At 43.9% G+C, this 19,714-nt stretch overlaps 1 pseudogene; it reads right to left on the reverse strand.

Annotated features, from left to right (window-relative positions):
• Nucleotides 1–2,817: 2,817 nt before the first annotated feature.
• LOC126064342 (olfactory receptor 4P4-like) lies at nt 2,818–3,755 on the reverse strand (annotated as a pseudogene).
• Nucleotides 3,756–19,714: the final 15,959 nt, after the last annotated feature.

The raw sequence follows: 19,714 nt of genomic DNA on the forward strand, positions 1-19,714 counted from the left end.
TGTTCAGAATTTTGTATGATATTGCATTGTCCTAGAGATTATTTTTGGAAGAATGGACAACTTCAAAATGTTGTATTGGCCAGTTTATGAACAAGGTATATCTTTTTATTTATTGAGTTCTTCATATTTTCTCAGCAAAGTCTTACAGTTTTCAATGCATATATTGCCCATGTTTGTTCACATATATTCTTAAGTATTTATATTTTAATGCTATAAAATGTACATATTAAAATAAAATTTCTAATAATATATTACTAGTTCTAAAATATAATAAATTTGATATTGATTTTATATCCTGAAAAAATGTTAAGCTCACTTGAAAAAAAAAAAGTGATAACCATGATGGAGTAGGAATAAGTTAACTGTCTGTATTCACATGTGATGTATATGAGAGTCTATGTAGAAAATCCTAATAAAAGTAAAGATGACCTCCTATAATTTATAAGTGTCATAGAAAGGCTGGTCTAATAGGATGAGCTCAGATGTGTTATCTCCTGTTCTATTTTCTGGAAGAGTTTGTGTAGAAACGACATTATTTCTTCTTCAGTGTTTTTTTTTTAGAATCAACAGTGAAGATACCTGGGCAGGAGGTTTCCTTTTAGAAAGATTTGAAGCAACCTACTTAATTTCCTTAAGAAATAAGGGCTACAGAGATTATCTACAATTTGTTTTTTAATGAAATTTGGTTGTTTATATTACTCAATAATTCATCAATCTTATCTAAATTGTTGAATTTATTGGCTTTAATTTGTTCATAATCTCTTTTTACCCTTTTGTAATATGTAGAATGTGTATTGATATCACTTCTCTCATTAAGAAACAAGAAAGTTTCATAACCAGTGATCTAAGTGTCATAAAAAAAATAAGCACCAAAATCTAAGAACAATGAGAAAATAAATTAACGACATGACTAACAGCACTATAGAGAATATCAATTAAAGTTGAATTAAAGCCAAAATTTGATTCTTCAAAAAGATTAATTAAAATCAGAAATGTCTATCAAGGAGAAAAGAGAGGGAAAACAATAGCAAATTTAGTAACATGAGGGACATACTGGTGGTGCAGTAATTAAGAGATTGACTGCTAACCAAAAGGCTAACTCCTTGGAAAACATATGGGGCAGTTGTACTCTGTCTTATAGGGTTGCTATGAATTGGAATTGACTCCATGGCAATACTTTTTTTTTTTTAAAATCACTTATTGCTATTGCTGCTACCTGTTGCCGTCGAGTCAATTTCAACTCATAGAACCCTACAGGACAGAGTAGAACTGCCCCACAGAGTTTCCAAGAAGTGCCTGGTGGATTCGAACCCCCGACCTTTTGGTTAGCAGCTATGGCTTTTAACCTCTATACCACCATGGTTTCCATATTGCTATTTCAGTAGTGTAAAATTACAAAAACTATGAAATACTGTTAGACAGTATCTACTAAAGCTACTAAAAATTATAATTCAACAATTCTACCTCTAGGTATTGATTTAAAGTATCATAAAATTGTGTCATTAACACCAAAGTGTCATCAAATCCAAGTGTAAATTTAGAACTCTGTCCAGACTTAGCAGGAAAAATAAGTTGCATGAGCGTATGGCTTACACTTCTGGCATGACTGATCTTGCTTGGAAATGATTTCAAGGAGCAGATGAGAAAATTGAACTCCAAAGGAAGATAAATTATTCTTGGACTTAAAGTGAGATTATATATTAATTTCAGGATGAGATACAAAAAAAATTTTAAGGTCAATGTATTTACCAACATGCACCCAATTTGGTGAGGCACATGTGGCAAGAACTTAGGAGTGGTCAAATTGGTCATTACATACAGTCTAACATTCCAGAAGTCTATTATTAATGATCTCAAATATACATTGCTGTAAAACTCTTAAACTGGATGCAGAAAGGAATTCAATTAAAGTGTGATAGTTTGTAGAAATATGAGGGATAACCTAAGGGAAGCATATTTATGGAGGTGAAGGATCAGCTTGGAAAGAATTCAGAATTCATTCCAAGCAAAGAAGGATTCTTCAAGATAGTTTTAACACGGTGTCTTAATGATTTAGTGCTGCTATAACAGAAATACCATAAGTGGATGGCTTTAACAAACAGGAATGTATTCTCTCACAGTATAGGAAGCTAGAAGTCCAAATTCAGGGTGCCAGCTTCAGGGGAAGGTTTTCTCTCTCTGTTGGCTCTGGGGGAAGGTCCTTGTCACCAATCTTCCCCTGGGTCTAAGGTTTCTCAGTGCAGGGACCCAGGGTCCAAATGATGTGCTTCGCTCCTGACTCTTCTTTCTAAGTGGTAGGAATTCCCTCCCCCTCTGCTGGTTTCTCTCTCCTTTTATCTCTTGTAACATAAAAGGTGATGCAGGCCACGCCCCAAAGAAACTCCCATTACATCAGAACAGGGTCGTGACCTAAATAAGGGTGCCATATCCCACCCTGATCATCTCTAACATAACCTAATCTTTACTCATTAACCGCAGGCAAAGATTAGGAGTTAGGACACCCAGGAAAATTACATCAGATCACAAAATGGAGGGCAACCACACAATATTTGGAATCGTGGCATTGACTAGTTTGCACGTTTTGGGAGGACACAAGAAAATCCATGATAACACCCCACAAAATTAACTAGGTTCCCAATTAATTTTTATGTGATAGATTAGTAATTGCATTAGTAATTACATTAACTTTTAATTCCTATTTCCCACATTTAACCCATTACTGACGGGAAAGGTTTACATAAAGCATGAGAAGTCGAGAGCCTTCGATTTCACAGTTAGCCACTCTATTTTACAACGTTGTCTCACTGACAGGCTTCATCAGTTAATTGTGAGCTTCTTTTGAAAATGACCTTGACACCAAATTTTCCTCATGATGTTTTTCTTTTCTGTATTTCTCAGGGTATAGATTAAGGGGTTGAACATAGGAGCAATAATGGTATAAAACAGTGCAAATACTTTATTCTCAGGAAAGGTGGTAGGAGGTCTAAGGTAGACAAAGATTGCAGGAGCAAAAAACAAGACCACCACAGTGATATGGGAGCCACAGGTAGACAAGGCTTTGTGTCTTCCCTCAGCTGAGTGATTTCTTAAGGTGAATAACATAACGACATAAGACCCAAACAAGAGAACAAAGGTTGTTAAGGCAGCCATACCTGAACTGACAAGCACAAGAACACCAGTGATGTGGGTATCAGTACAGGCAACTTTTAGCAAAGGGGCGATATCACAAAAATAGTAATCGATTTCATTAGGACCACAAAAGGGTAACAGGATTGCCATAAATAATTGAGGAAAGGAATTGACAGCCCCACCAACCCAAGCAGCTAAGACAAGAAGATTACATCTTGTTCTATTCATGATAATCATGTAGTGGAGAGGTTTACAGATAGCAACAAAGCGATCAAAGGCCATGGCAGTTAGAATGAAGACCTCAATACTGCCGAAGAAGTGCATGGCAAATACCTGTAACATGCAATTACCTAGGAGATGGATTTTGTCCCCAATAACAGATCACCTATCAGTTTGGGTGTGACACTAGAAGTATAGGAGACATCCAGACATGCTAAGTGGCTGAGGAAATAATACATTGGTTGGTGAAAAAGGATGCTGCTTAGAATGGAAACAAGGATCAGAAGGTTTCCAACCAAGAGAGAAATATAACAGAATAAGAATAGAACAAAGCAAGGTATTTGTATGTTCTTGTCATGAGAAAATCCCAAAAGAATGAATTCTGAGACATTTCTCTGGCTTCCCATATATGTCACTTTGGTGTATACTATAAACAAATAATTGAGTACCTAAAAATAAAGAAAACACAAATTTAGTGTAATAATAACAATATACATATACCAAAAATGGATTAGTATGCACTAATATTAATATTAATTATTCTTTATTTATGAAATTAATCTGCTTTTTCTTTTAGGTCTCTTATTTTACAAATATATTGTGAAAAAGTTTTATAACAGGAATGGTGATATCAAGGAAGTACTTTATTCAATTTTACCAATAAATATTAAAAAATAATTTAAATGTTACATAGCTAATGGAGAAAACATTGTTTACTGTTAAGTATGTAATTTTGATAACAACAAAGGTTTAATTTGTTCTTGTTTGTGTAGATTTGATTTGAGTTTATTCAAACATATAATGACCGTATGTACAACATAACAGAAGACTACCCAGTCCTGCACCATCCTTAAAATTTTTGCTATGTTTCAGCTCATTGTTGCAGCCACTGTGTCAATCCATCTTGTTGAGGGCCTTCCTCTCTTTTGCTGGCCCTCTACTTTACCAAGCACGATGTATTGCTCCAGGGACTGGTCCTTCTAGACCAACTTGTCCAAAGTAGTAAGATGAAGTCTTGCCAACCTCCTTTCCAAGGAATATTCTGGCTGTACTTCTTCCAAGACAGATTTATTCCTTCTTTTGGCCGTCTATGATATAGTCAACATTCTGCCCCGACACCGTAAGGCATCAGTTCTGTTGCAGCCCTTCTCATTCGTTCTCCAGTTTTTGCATGTAAAGCAACTGAAAACGCCATGGCTTAGGTCGGGTGCGCCTCAGGCCTCAAGATGACCTCTTTGCTTTTTAACACTTTAAAGAGGTCTTTTTTTTGCAGCAAATTTGCCCAAATCAATACTTCCTTTGATTTCTTGACTGCTGGTCCCATGAGCATTGATTGCAGATCCAAGTAAAATGAAATCCTTGACAGATTCAATATTTCCATCTTTATCATGATTTTTTTTTTTTTTTTTATGTTGAGGTGAATCCATACTGAGGACTATAGTCTTTGACCTTCATCAGTACCTCCTTAAAGCCCTCTTTGCTTTTAGTAAGCAATTGATCACAGGTTGTTAATGAGTCTTCCTCCAATCCTGATGCCCCATTCTTCTTCGGACAGTCCAGATTCTCAAATTATTTACTGAGCATATAGACAGAATAAGTATTGTGAAAGCATACAAACCTGATGCACACCTTTCCTGATTTTAAACCATGTAGTGTCCCCTTGTTCTATTTGAATGACTGCCTCTTGTTTTATGTACAGTTTCCACATGAGCACAATTACTGTTTCTGGAGTTTTCGTTCTTCACAATGTTTTCTATAGTTTGTTATGATTCACACAATCAAATGCCTTTGCGTAGTCAATAAACCACAGGTATACATCTTTCTGATATTCTCTGCTTTCAGCCAATCTCCACCTGACATCAGCAATGATATCTCTCATTCCACATTCTCTCCTGAATCTGGCTTGAATTTCTAGCGGTTCCCTGTTGATGCACTGCTATAACCATTTTGAATTATCTTTAGAAAATTTTATCTGCATGTGACATGAATAATATTGTTCAATAATTTCTGTATTCTGTTGGATCACTTTTCTTTGGAATGGGTACAAATACGGATTTCTTCTGGTAAGTTGACCAGCTAGCTGTCTTCCAAATTTCTTGACATAGATGAGTGAGCACTTGTAAGGTTGCATCTGCTTATCTAATTTACTTATTACTAAAACAAAATTGCATATTTTACATGTCCCTTATCCATTGATTCAAATTTCATTCTTCCAACATTATGCGGACCACCTCTTCTGAATTATTTTTTGAATGTATGTTCAGAACACTCAAATATGTTTTAAACACCTCAGCTTAAAATGCTGAACTTTAGTTCGTGGAGTGTATTCTTCTATGCCATATGAGTATACATTTCCAGTGGGTTATGTTAAACCTATGCAGGTTTGGTTACACTAAAAAACTATACGGCAAAAGAAGAAATTTCAATTAAAGTTTGAAGTTGTGAAATGTAATTGCAAATTCATTCACTTCTCTTATTTACATCTCACAGGTTAGAGAAAATCTTAAATATACAGTCATTCAAGTTTGTGAAGACAAAGGAAAGATAAACCTTTTGAATTGCCCAAGTATGTTTGAATTGTGCATATTTTATAGCCTCTTATAGAAATTTAATCTTTTTTTATACATTCTAGACAACAGATGTCTATAAAAGATTATAGCAAATGTAACTAAAACAAACTTAGTGGTCAGTTAGGCTATTTGATGCATAAATAAATGGATGAAAACTTTGTGAATCACATATGTCTTTAGATTAATCTTGAGACAATAACACAAGGGAAAAGAGAATGCAGAATAAGAAAGGTGCACTTCCAAGGGCTATTTTATGCAGTTATGAGGAAGGATAAGGCATTCAGAGGAGCTGCAAAGTCTATAGCATGCCTTCTACCTTAGTCTAGATCCAGTGTGGCAGCCTTGGTGGACTTGCCAGGTGTTCACTTTTTTTAAAACACATAATGTTTTTGTAGCAAGGTTATTCAGGAACCATCAAATTCAGTGATAGATAAACCCAAAATCTGTGTTATTTAAAGTGTTTGAAATTTTAGATGGCAAATAGATAACATGTATGACATTTTACTATAAGAAGCCAATTCTATTTTTTACAAATATTCAAGTCTTTAATTTCATCAAAGAAATTGTATGTTCCCACCATGTCTTCACAATTGATATAAGCTTTCGTAACATTCGTTTTTTTTTTTTTTTTTTTAAGAAAAATAATTATAAGGCCCATCATGTTCAGCATTTAACAGTAACTAAACAGATTTTAATATTTTGGGGGAGTTCTTTAAGGAGCCCTGGTGGCTTAACAGTTAAGCACTTGGCTGCTAACCAAAAGGTCAGTGGTTCCAACCTACCAGCTACTCTAGGAGAAAGATATGGCAGCCTGTTTCTGTAAATATTTAAAGCCTTGGAAACCCGAGGGGGCAATTCTACTCTGTCCTATTGGGTCGCTGTGAGTCAGAATCAACTCTACAGCAATGGGTTTTTGGTGGGTCCATTGATTTATTTTCATTCTTTAAACCAATGCAAATTCCTAGTTTTTGAGGTGGTGTAATATTGATTTTCCAAATATATTTAGTTAGCTACAGAAATTGATTAAAAGGAAATTATTATATTGGTAGGCTGGTGAACAAGTTAAAAGTAGAAAAAGCTTAATTAATCTATTCTGCAAGGGAATGGCAATAGCTAAAAAGTAAGGGCATTTTTGTGTGTGTGGTGATTAAAATCTTATAGAAACTGACTGTGATGATGGTTGCACATATTTATGAATATACTAAAAATCTTTGGACTCTACACTGTAAATGGGAGAATTTTATGGCACGTGAATTATTTCCCAGTAAAGCCGTTAAAATATAGGGGAAAAAAAGAGATTCCAACCAAGAGGATTTAAGTAATTTCTCAGGATCAGAAAGTAACACTCTGTGCATCCTAGAAGCCAGATGTCCTGATCTCCCTCAGTCTAGTGCTGCATCCCAAGCTTAATTAAAAGCAAAATGGGATATGGATGGGGGAGCATAGATTTCATGGAGGAGAGGAATGAGAAGAGCTATTTTCAGTCTTCATCAGCAACAAAGAATATTTAAGTTGGAAGGTTATCAGATCACCAAAACACACTTGGGCAATTCTCTGATTCTAAATATTGCATCGGGCAAATCTGCTGCAGCAGATTTCTTTGAAGTGTTGAAAAGCAAAGGTGTCACCTTGAGGGCTAAGGTGTACCTGCCCCAAGCCATGGCATTTTCAATTGTCTCATATGCATGTAAAAGCTGGACAATGAATAAGGAAGACCAAGGAAGAATCGACACCTTTGAATTATGATGCTGGTGGAGAATATTCAGTATACCATGAACTGCCAGAAGAAGGAACAAATCTGTCTTGGAAAAAGTACAGCCACAATGTTCCTTGGAAGAGAGGATGGCTAGACTTCATCCCACATACTTTGAACATGTTATCGGGGGGACCAGTCCCTGGAGAAGGACATCATGCTTGGCAAAGTAGAGGGTCAGCAAAAAACAGGAAGACCCTCAATGAGCTGGACTGACGCAGGAGCTGCGACAACAGGCTCGAGTAAAACAAGGACTGTGAAGCCGACACAGGACCAGGGAGTGTTACATTCTGTCGTACACGGGGTCCGCACAGGTCAGAGCTGTCTCAGGGCACCTAACAAAAACAACAGTCGTTTTAAAAAAGCTTTGCTTTTTTTTTTTTCAGTATTACAAAAAAATATAATTTTTTCAGTCAAGATATTTTCTTTTTTTTTCCCTAGATTATCATAGTTGTTTAATCTAAAACATCTCTTAAAATTCCACCCTGAATGGGAACATGTTATTATGATCACTGCTATTAGCAGAGGTATTGGGGACTGTAAGTCCAATCAGGTGAGAATGAAGTAGTGTCATAAAAATAATTCATAGTTCTTGTTCATATAGATGGCGAGGAAAACGTCTATGAAAGAAGTAGAATCATAATTGATGAAAGGAAAGAAATATTAGGCAACTTTTGTGTAAGTGTTTAAGAACACTTGCAACACAGAAAGGGGCAGAAACGTTGAGGGTTATAAAATAAACTGACCAGGGGTGGATCTTGAGCTAATTGCTTAACTTCTTTAAGCCTCGTTTTTTTCTCAGATATGCAACTGAGGTATCAGTACATAATTCAGGCATACAATGAGGAATACATGAAGTAATATAAATACCACACTGCCATACGTGGTTTACATCATACATGTTGTTTTCCTTTTTCTTCATTTCTTCTTTGAGTGAGGAGTTGATTTACAAACTACTTAAATTGCTGTTCACACATATATAACCAAGTTAAATAAAGAAAGAAACAAATGAAACAAAACAAAGAGCACCACATAAATGTAATGAGTTAATGATCAGGTAAAACTTTAATATGGACAATTTGTGAATTAAAAATAAGTTATTCTAATGATAGATTGGCCAGATTACAGTATTTCTTAACACTAACCACTAACATTTTTTCTTGCACTGAAAAAATATAGTCAAATAGCTATTTCCTCGATAGTGCTTAATAAAAAATTCTCTATACTCTTTTTAGTATTCTCTCAGCATAGTAAGAATAGATGCTTTTGTAGATAAAGTACAATTTCTACCACAAGTTCAACTTTTCTTATGGTGAATTCAGAAAACAACATGCTATAAACTTACCTTAGTTGACACAGATGTATCTAGGCCATTTTAGGATGGCACGTTTATTGAAAGTTGGGAAAATCTTCATTATTGCAGATATTCAAGCTCAGACAAAGTTATTCCTTAATTGGAATATGAAGATAGATACATTAGCACCAGAATGAGACTCAGTGAAGTTCACTGCCAACTTGAAGATTTCATTCACTTTAGCCCTACTGGTTCTCAACTGGAATTTTGTTTGTGAAAGATGTAAATTTTAAACAAGTGTGCTCTAGTATTTTTATACTAATCGAATTATGAAGTTATAGCCTTAAAAAATAAAATAGAATAATAACAAATAGCCTATAAAAAAAGAGAAAAAAAGCCTATAGCCAGTATAAATGATTGCAGTGCTCTCTTCAGAACAAGGCAATATGAATAATTCACTGACTGTCAGGTCTGAGTGTCCTCCAGATTCATTTTAGGCTTAATCAAGAAGAATTTCTCCTTGAGACACTCACTCTTCTAATTCATCTGCAGCGTAATTCTGAAATAAAGTACAGAGAATTACAAACCAGCAACTGAAACACACCTTAGGCTAATTTACTGAAAATATAAAGTCTCAAAATCCCTGAGAATATTTTACACAATTGCAAAAGGAGTGGGCTGTAAATATCCACTTAAATCATCAGGAATATAAGAGGAAAGAGAACTTTTTTCCACAGGAAAGCAATCTGGGGCTTCTGAGTACAGGTTTAACATCTTAAATCTGGCTAAAACTAAAAAATACACAAAAAGTGTTTTGAAATTCCTGAAAAATCTAACATACTATGTAAGTCCCAGGAATCATCTATATAATGCTTATTCTCAAAAACGACCTCATTGGGAAAAGTAGAATATAAACTTATGTGCCAGTGAAGGAATTAATTGGTCTTTGACAGTTCTAAGTAATCGTTTTCCCAGATGCATTTCCACACAGATCTTTGCCAAATGGCACTTACTGGCTGCCCACCTTAATGGCCCTGGTGCCTCTGGAAATTCTCTTGTCCTAACTTTACTTTCTATCTTTGCATTAGTCCGGTTTAGGCACTGTTTTTTCTGGAGGCCCCGAAATGCTACAGCCAGACAAGAGAAGCTTGGAAAACCCTTCTGACTCTCTGATCATATAGCTATCTGAAGAACAAACCAAACACAAAACCAACCTTGTTGCCATCAAGTTGATTCCAACTCATACCGACACTATAGGACAGAGTAGAACTGTCCCTAGGTTTTCAACAAGTACCTGGTGGATTCAAACTGCTGACCTTTTGGTTAGCAGCCATAGCCTTAATCACTATGCCATCAGGAGGGAAAAAGTATAGCCTAGAATTTTTCAGGTCAGCCATCATGAAATCTGCGATGACATAAAACGGAGATAACCAAAGATAGGCATTTACTGTCCAAATATGGTTTGCTATCAACATTAACCTAGGTGTGAAGAAGTTGTTGTTGTTAGGTAGGTTTTCGACACATAGTGATTCCATGTGACAGAGTAGAACTGCCCCATAGCCCTTTCTAGTCTATAATCTTTTGGGGAGTAGATTGCCAGGTCTTTCTCTCTCAAAGCTGCTGGGTTGGTTTAAACTATAAACCTTTAGTTAGCAGTCAAGCACATGACCATTGCACAACCAGGACACCTAGTGAAGAAGTAGATAGACCAGTAAGATGAGTTAGCTGCAATATCATGACCGGAGCCAGATTATTTGTGGCAAGGGACTAACATTGCTGAAATAGATGGTTGGGGAATGTGAGAAGAAAGAAGGGAGAGAAGACAAGAAGAAATGGTATTCTTTGCCCAGTATACTTGGCAAGAGGAAAAGGTATACTGTTCTGTAAAAAAAAAAAAAAGAAAGAAAGAAAAAAATCAGAAGAAATCAGCAAAGGGCAGTAAAGCTTTTATTTTGTTTCCCCTTTGGTTCTCTCTTCTGTATCACTATGTACAGGTAGTTTATGCTTATCCTCATCTGCACACAATAAACTTCAGTCAGCCTTTCTCTCACTGAGCTTAAGTCAGCTTTTTCTCCTTTTCTTTCTCTCTCTCTCAACAAACAAATCTGAGCATTAAAAGTTAATACATTTGAAACTTCAGGGATGCTCTTTTTAGAATACTTTTTCTGATTCAAATCAATATCCTTAACAAAACAATAATAACCAAATGAACATATTAAGAGATTATTGGATACTCAAAGATAGTACTTGCAATAATGCATATTTTGACTGAAGTATAATTAGCTCTATTGTATTGATAAGAGCACAGAAGATTCTAGAAATTAAACAACACCTTAAAGAGGACTTTTGTAGAAGCTCTGCCCAATCAATGAGTCTTTTGATTTTTTGACAGCTGCTTCCATAAGTGTTGATTGTGGATTCAAATAAAATGAAATCCTTGACAAATTCAGTCTTTTCTTCATTTATCATGGTATGGCTTAAAACCTAACTAAACGAATTTCGAGAATGGCTTCCTAAACTACTGCGCTCCTGTACCATTTTCTGTTTGGATGCAGGTTCTGCTCTGTTTCCTCATTTGCTCTTTTCACAGGTCTAGTGGTACCACATTCTTCACGTTCATCATCACCATGAAATTCATTTTTGTTGCCTCGAAACTGTACTTTTCTTTCAGCAGGCCCAGCCTAGGCAACTTTATTTCCCTTTCCTCTTCCTTTAAATTTGCGACATGTTAACTCCCATTCGTTTAGGGATTCTTGCTCATCTTCTGTTATTATTTTTTTTTCATTGCTGCCTTTTTTTTTCACCTCTCCTAGTACTTCAAGGTAACTTCATTGTTCCTCTGCTACAAAGCATAATTCCGCTGCTGCTTTCTATGCTGAAGACCTCCCCCCGCCGGCTGGGATGGGCAGAGAACATTGACCCACACCCGCCAGGGGCCTTTCCTGGGACTGAAGGTCCCAACATGGTCTCAACGTCGTCACCCTCTCGGCACACACCTTTCCTGCACACATAATGCTGCCTTTCTCCGTCAGGGCCTTATCCTACCAGGATAAAAAGCAAGCCGCTCAAAAAGGCCGATGCCAGGGAAATCGAGGAAACACTGCCATTTTCTAAACGTTTGCTGTCTACATGTCCCCGCCTTCGGGGCAAGGCCGCGTATGCGGCCGGGCTCCAAAGGCAAGGCCGATATCTTGGCAGTCAGGGCCCCAGCAGTCCAGTGGTTCATGGACGTGGGGACACGCATGACCTGTTTGCCCCATACAGGAGGGATCCTTGCACCCTTTGCTGTCTCGCCATTCAGCTCCACGACGTCCACTACTGGCCCTGGCCTTTGGCCGGTGCCCCATGGCACGTGAGCTCCGGAGCGAGGTTTCTGCACCCATCACTATCCTTCTGCCACCAGGGGATATTTGAGTGTGGGAGTCACCATTTGTCACTGGCAGCAGTGTCACAAGTCACTAGACTTCCAGGTACCAGCTGACCTAGGCTGCCTTCTGCCCCAGGCAAGGTCCCGAATCCCATATCCCAGATGCTGACACCTGGGCACTGGGGAACACCAATTTTTTATCAACACAGAAGTCTGAGTGAGGGTCAGCGGGCCAGGTAGCTGAAGTGAAGGCCAGGTGGGCGGGGCTAAGGCTACTTTGCCATCACCATGGAGACAGTCCCTCCACCGCAAGAGTGGGCGGAGCTTAGGATGGGCCTGGTGACAAGACTCAGCCAATGGCAGAGATCTGGCCCGCAAGGCAGATGACACAGGGCCCTCCATTGTGACCTAGGGCACCTAGTGCCCACAGGATTTGAGCACACCCTGGGAAAGGCTACGCAGGCACAAGGGAGCCCCTGGTGCGGACTGCTTCAGGGCATTGGCAGAGCAGTCCGGGTACCTCTTTCCCACTTTCCTGAGGATATCCGTACGCACGGCATCCCCACTCAGCGTCTCTTCCCTCTCTCTGCATCTGTTCCTTCTCTGAAATCTCTTCCTTCTCCCCCTTGTCACTTGACACCTTGGAGTGCCTGACAGAGGGCCTAGAGATGAAAGAGCAAAGGGGGAAGGCCTCTGGCTGTACTGCTTGCCCATGGGCAGAGAAGATCTGCTAGTCTATCTGGAAGGTCTAGAGAGTACCCATTGATTGGGGACCTGCATCACGGGCTGATCCTGGCCAGGTGAAGCTTGCTGACAAGTGGAAGCCTCTCCGGAGACTACTAATTCTGCTCATCACATTGTATGCAAATACCTGGGGCACTGCCATGGGCAGAAAACATTGACACATACCTGCCAGAGGCCTATCCTGGGTCTGAAGAGTCCACCCTGGTCTCCAGCGACTCGTCATCTCAGCACACACTTTTCCTGCACACATGGAATCCCCCTCTCTCCACGTCTGCCTTCTGCTGCTAGGAAGCTCACGATGTCACTCAGCCAAAGGAGAGCACAGGCAAAGCCAACGGAAGGCCCCATTTTCAGGATGTTGCCCTCTGCTGGGCCACAGCCTCCGCTGGCACAGGGCATGTGTGTCACTTCTCCGAGGACAAGGCCGAAATCCGGGCATCCAGGGCCCCAGCAGTCCAGAGTCTGTGCGTGGCAGCATATGGATCACCGCTTTGCCACGTACAAGAGGGAGGCCTGGGCCCTAGACTGCCTCTGCTAGAGCTCCACGACCTCACCTATTTTCCCTGACCTTTGGCCCGTGCCCTAGTGACTGCGTGATCCCTAGTGACGCTTCTTCTCTGACCACTCTGAATCCGCCACCTGCGGATACCTGAGCATGAAAATGAACATCTGTCACTGCCTGCAGTGTCCCAGGTCGCTAGGTGTCTAGGCTCAGGCTGACGATGGCTATCTTCTGCCCAGGCAAGGAGCCTAATCCCTCCAAGGCAATGAGGACACGTGGTCATTGGCCGACATTCTTTCTTTCATCTGCACAGCAGTCTAGACGAGGGGAAAGAGGCCAGGTAGGCCAGGTGAAGGCTGAGTGCAGGGCCTAAGGCTTCTTTCCCAATCACCATGGAGACAGCCACCAGAAGGCTGGCTGGAACTTCTGACAGGGATGGGTCACAAACACTGAGCCAATAGAAGAGGTCCAGCCTAACTGGCCAGTTCCACAGAGCCCTCCATTTTACCCATGGACACACGACGGCCCCTTCAGTTTTGGGCCACAAAATCGAGGGCAACCAGGGAATCACTTCACGGTAGGCAGCCCCTGACGTGGACACGTTCGACACACTCGGCCAGCAGGCAGGTACCTCTTTTCCACTTACGCTAGGATAACAGTAGGCAAGGCGCCCTTCCTCAGCATCTACGGCCCCTCTCTGGATGTGTTCATTCAGAGAAATCTCTTCCTTCTGCCCCTGAGACACATCACAAGTATGAGGGGCCTGAGAGAGAGCCTAGACATGAAAAGGGAGAGGCTTCTGGCTGTACTGCTTCCCCGTGGGGAGAGAATAGCAGGTAGTCTCTCTGGAAGGTCTTAGCTTCTGTTGCTTGACGTGGGCAATACAGGAGGGGCGGACCCTGGCCAGGAGGAGCTTGTGGGCAGATGGGACCTCTCCGGCGACGAATAATTCCGCTGCTGCTTTCTGTGCTGAAGACCTCCCCCTGCCGGGTGGGATGGGTAGAGAACATTGACCCACACCTGCCAGGGGCCTTTCCTGGGACTGAAAATCTCAACATGGTCTCAACATCGTCACCCTCTCAGCACACACCTTTCCTGCACACATAATGCTGCCTTTCTACGTCAGGTCCTTATCCTACCAGGAAAAAAAGCAAGCCGCTCAAAAAGGCCGATGCCAGGGAAATCGAGGAAACACTGACATTTTCCAAATGTTTGCTGTCTACATGTCCCCGCCTCCGGGGCAAGGCCGCGTATGCGGCCAGGCTCCGAAGGCAAAGCCGATATCTTGGCAGTCAGGACCCCAGCAGTCCAATGGTTTATGGACGTGGGGACACAGATGACCTGTTTGCCGCATACAGGAGGGATCCTTGGGCCCCTCACTGCCTCGCCATTCCACTCCACGACGTCCACTACTGACCCTGGCCTTTGCTTTGTGTGGTGCCCCACTGAACGTGTGCTCCGGAGCCATGTTTCTCCACCCATCACTATCATTCTGCCACCAGGGGATATGTGAGTGTGGGAGTCACCATTTGTCACTGGCAGCAGTGTCACAAGTCACTAGACTTCCAGGTACCAGCTGACCTAGGCTGCCTTCTGCCCCAGGCAAGGTCCCGAATCCTTTATCCCAGATGCTGACACCTGGGCACTGGCGGACATTCATTTTGATCAACACAGAGGTCTGAGTGAGGGTCAGCAGGCCAGCTAGGTGAAGTGAAGGCCAGGTGGGCAGGACCAAGGCTCCTTTGCCATCACCATGGAGACAGTCCCACCACCGGAAGAGTGGGCGGAGCTCATGATGGGCCTGATGACAAGACCCACCAGGCAGATGACACAGGGCCCTCCATTATGACCTATGACACCTAGTGGCCACAGGATTTGAGCACACCCTGGGAAAGCCTACGCAGGCACAGGGGAGCCCCTGGTGCGGACTGCTTCAGGGCATTGGCAGAGCAGGCCAGGTACCTCTTTCCCACTTTCCTGAGGATATCAGTACGCAAGGCATCCCCACTCAGCATCTCTTGCCTCTCTCTGTCTCTCTCTGGATGTGTTCGTTCTCTGAAATCTCTTCCTTCTCCCCCTGAGTCACTTCGCACCTTGGAGTGCCTGACAGAGTGCCCAGAGACGAAAGAGCAAAGGGGGAAGGCCTCTGGCTCTACTGGTTGCCCAAGGGCAGAAAAGATCTGGTAGTTTATCTGGAAGGTCTAGAGAGTAGTGATTGATTGGGGAGCTACCTCACGGGCGGACCCTGGCCAGGTGAAGATTGCTGACATGTGGCAGCCTCTCCGGAGACTACTCATTCCGCTGGTAACATTGTATGCAAATACCCGGCTGAGTGCCAAGGGCAGAAAACATTGACACATACCTGCCAGAGGCCTATTTTGGGTCTGAAGAGTCCACCCTGGTCTCCAGCGACTCATCATCTCAGCACACACTTTGCCTGCACACATGGAATCCGCCCCTCTCCGCGAATGCCTTCTCCTGCTAGGAAACACAGGATGTCACTCAGCCAAAGGAGAGCACAGGCAAAGTCAACTGAAGCCCGCGTTTTCAAGATTTTGCCCTCTGCTGGTCCACAGCCTCCGGTGGCACACTGCATGTGCCTCACTTCTCCGAAGACAAGGCTGAAACCCGGGCATCCAGGGCCCCAGCAGTCCAGAGTCTGCGGATGGCGGCACGTGGATCACCTCTTTGCCACGTACAGGAGGGAGGCCTGGGCCCTAGACTGGCTCCGCTAGAGCTCCACGACCTCAGCTATTTTCCCTGACCTTTGGCCCGTGCCCTCGTGAGTGTGTGATCTCTAGTTACACTTCACCTCCGACCACTCTGAGTCGGCCACCTGCGGATACCTGAGCATGGACATCAACATCTATCACTGTCTGCAGTGTCACAGGTCACTAGAAGTCTAGGCTCAGGCTGACCTTGGCTGTCTTCTGCCCAGGCAAGGAGCCTAATCCTTCAGAGGAAATGAGGACACGTGGTCACTGGCCGACATCCTCTCTTTCATCTACACAGCAGTCTAGACGAGGGGAAAGAGGCCAGGTAGGCCAGGTGAAGGCTGAGTGTGGGCCCTAAGGCTTCTTTCTCAATCACCATGGAGACAGCCACCGGAAGGCTGGGCGGAACTTCTGACGAGGACAGGTCACAAACTCTGAGCCAATAGGAGAGGTCCAGCCTAACAGGCCAGTTCCGCACAGGCCTCCATTTTACCCACGGACACACAACGGCCCCTTCTGTCCTTGGCCACAAAATCGAGGGCACCCAGGGAATAACTTCACAGTAGGCAAGCCCTGATGTGGACAGGTTCGACATACTGGGACAGCAGGCAGGTACCTCTTTTCCACTTACGCTAGGATATCAGTAGGCAAGGCGCCCTCCCTCAGCATCTATGGCCCCTCCTTGTATGTGTTCATTCAGAGAAATCCCTCCCGTCTACCCCTGAGACACCTCACAACTACGAGGGGCCTGAGAGAGAGCCTGGAGATGAAACAGGGGAGGCTTCCGATGCTACCGCGTCCCCGTGGGTAGAGAATAGCAGTTAGTCTCTCTGGAAGGTCTTAGCTTCTGTTGACTGACATGGGCGATACGGTAGGGGCGGACCCTGGCCAGGTGGAGCTTGTGGGCAGATGCAACCTCTGGGGGAAGAATAATTCCGCTGCTGCTTTGTATGCTGGAAACCTCCCCAAGCTAGGTGGGATGGGCAGAGAACACGGACCCTCACCTGCCAGGGGCCTTTCCTGGGACTGAAGATCCCAACCTGCTCTCAACCTTGTCACCTTCTCAGCACATACCTTTCCTGCACACATAATCCTGCCTTTCTCCGTCACTGCCTGATCCTACTAGGAAAAAAGCATGCCGCTCAAAGAGGCCGATGTCAGGGAAATCGAGGAGACACTGCCCTTCTCCAAATTTTTGCTGTCTACATATCCCCGCCTCCGGTGGAAGGCTGCGTATGTGGCCGGGCTGCGAAGGCAAGGCCGAAATCCTGGCATCCTGGGCCCCAGCAATCCAAAGGTTTATGGACGTGGGGACCCCGATGACATGTTTCCCACATACAGGAGGAATCCTTGGGCCCTTCACTGGCTCGCCATTCAGCTCCACGACGTCCACTACTGGCCCTGGCCTTTGGCCGGTGCCCCATGGCACGTGTGCTCCGGAGCCATGTTTCTCCACCCATCACTATCATTCTGCCACCAGGGGATATGTGAGTGTGGGAGTCACCATTTGTCACTGGCGGCAGTGTCACAAGTCACTAGACTTCCAGGTACCAGCTGAACTAGGCTGCCTTCTGCCCCAGGCAAGGTCCCGAATCCTTTATCCCAGATGCTGACACCTGGGCACTGGCGGACATTCATTTTGATCAACACAGAGGTCTGAGTGAGGGTCAGCAGGCCAGCTAGGTGAAGTGAAGGCCAGGTGGGCGGGACCAAGGCTCCTTTGCCATCACCATGGAGACAGTCCCACCACCGGAAGAGTGGGCGGAGCTCCATGATGGGCCTGATGACAAGACCCGCCAGGCAGATGACACAGGGCCCTCCATTATGACCTATGACACCTAGTGGCCACAGGATTTGAGCACACCCTGGGAAAGCCTACGCAGGCACAGGGGAGCCCCTGGTGCGGACTGCTTCAGGGCATTGGCAGAGCAGACCAGGTACCTCTTTCCCACTTTCCTGAGGATATCAGTACGCAAGGCATCCCCACTCGGCATCTCTTGCCTCTCTCTGTCTCTCTCTGGATGTGTTCGTTCTCTGAAATCTCTTCCTTCTCCCCCTGAGTCACTTCACACCTTGGAGTGCCTGACAGAGTGCCCAGAGACGAAAGAGCAAAGGGGCAAGGCCTCTGGCTCTACTGGTTGCCCAAGGGCAGAAAAGATCTGGTAGTTTATCTGGAAGGTCTAGAGAGTAGTGATTGATTGGGGAGCTACCTCACGGGCGGACCCTGGCCAGGTGAAGATTGCTGACATGTGGCAGCCTCTCCGGAGACTACTCATTCCGCTGGTAACATTGTATGCAAATACCCGGCTGAGTGCCAAGGGCAGAAAACATTGACACATACCTGCCAGAGGCCTATTTTGGGTCTGAAGAGTCCACCCTGGTCTCCAGCGACTCATCATCTCAGCACACACTTTGCCTGCACACATGGAATCCGCCCCTCTCCGCGAATGCCTTCTCCTGCTAGGAAACACAGGATGTCACTCAGCCAAAGGAGAGCACAGGCAAAGTCAACTGAAGCCCGCGTTTTCAAGATTTTGCCCTCTGCTGGTCCACAGCCTCCGGTGGCACACTGCATGTGCCTCACTTCTCCGAAGACAAGGCTGAAACCCGGGCATCCAGGGCCCCAGCAGTCCAGAGTCTGCGGATGGCGGCACGTGGATCACCTCTTTGCCACGTACAGGAGGGAGGCCTGGGCCCTAGACTGGCTCCGCTAGAGCTCCACGACCTCAGCTATTTTCCCTGACCTTTGGCCCGTGCCCTCGTGAGTGTGTGATCTCTAGTTACACTTCACCTCCGACCACTCTGAGTCGGCCACCTGCGGATACCTGAGCATGGACATCAACATCTATCACTGTCTGCAGTGTCACAGGTCACTAGAAGTCTAGGCTCAGGCTGACCTTGGCTGTCTTCTGCCCAGGCAAGGAGCCTAATCCTTCAGAGGAAATGAGGACACGTGGTCACTGGCCGACATCCTCTCTTTCATCTACACAGCAGTCTAGACGAGGGGAAAGAGGCCAGGTAGGCCAGGTGAAGGCTGAGTGTGGGCCCTAAGGCTTCTTTCTCAATCACCATGGAGACAGCCACCGGAAGGCTGGGCGGAACTTCTGACGAGGACAGGTCACAAACTCTGAGCCAATAGGAGAGGTCCAGCCTAACAGGCCAGTTCCGCACAGGCCTCCATTTTACCCACGGACACACAACGGCCCCTTCTGTCCTTGGCCACAAAATCGAGGGCACCCAGGGAATAACTTCACAGTAGGCAAGCCCTGATGTGGACAGGTTCGACATACTGGGACAGCAGGCAGGTACCTCTTTTCCACTTACGCTAGGATATCAGTAGGCAAGGCGCCCTCCCTCAGCATCTATGGCCCCTCCTTGTATGTGTTCATTCAGAGAAATCCCTCCCGTCTACCCCTGAGACA

Source organism: Elephas maximus, chromosome 20 (assembly GCF_024166365.1).
Source record: "Elephas maximus indicus isolate mEleMax1 chromosome 20, mEleMax1 primary haplotype, whole genome shotgun sequence".
Classification (NCBI taxonomy): domain Eukaryota; kingdom Metazoa; phylum Chordata; class Mammalia; order Proboscidea; family Elephantidae; genus Elephas; species Elephas maximus.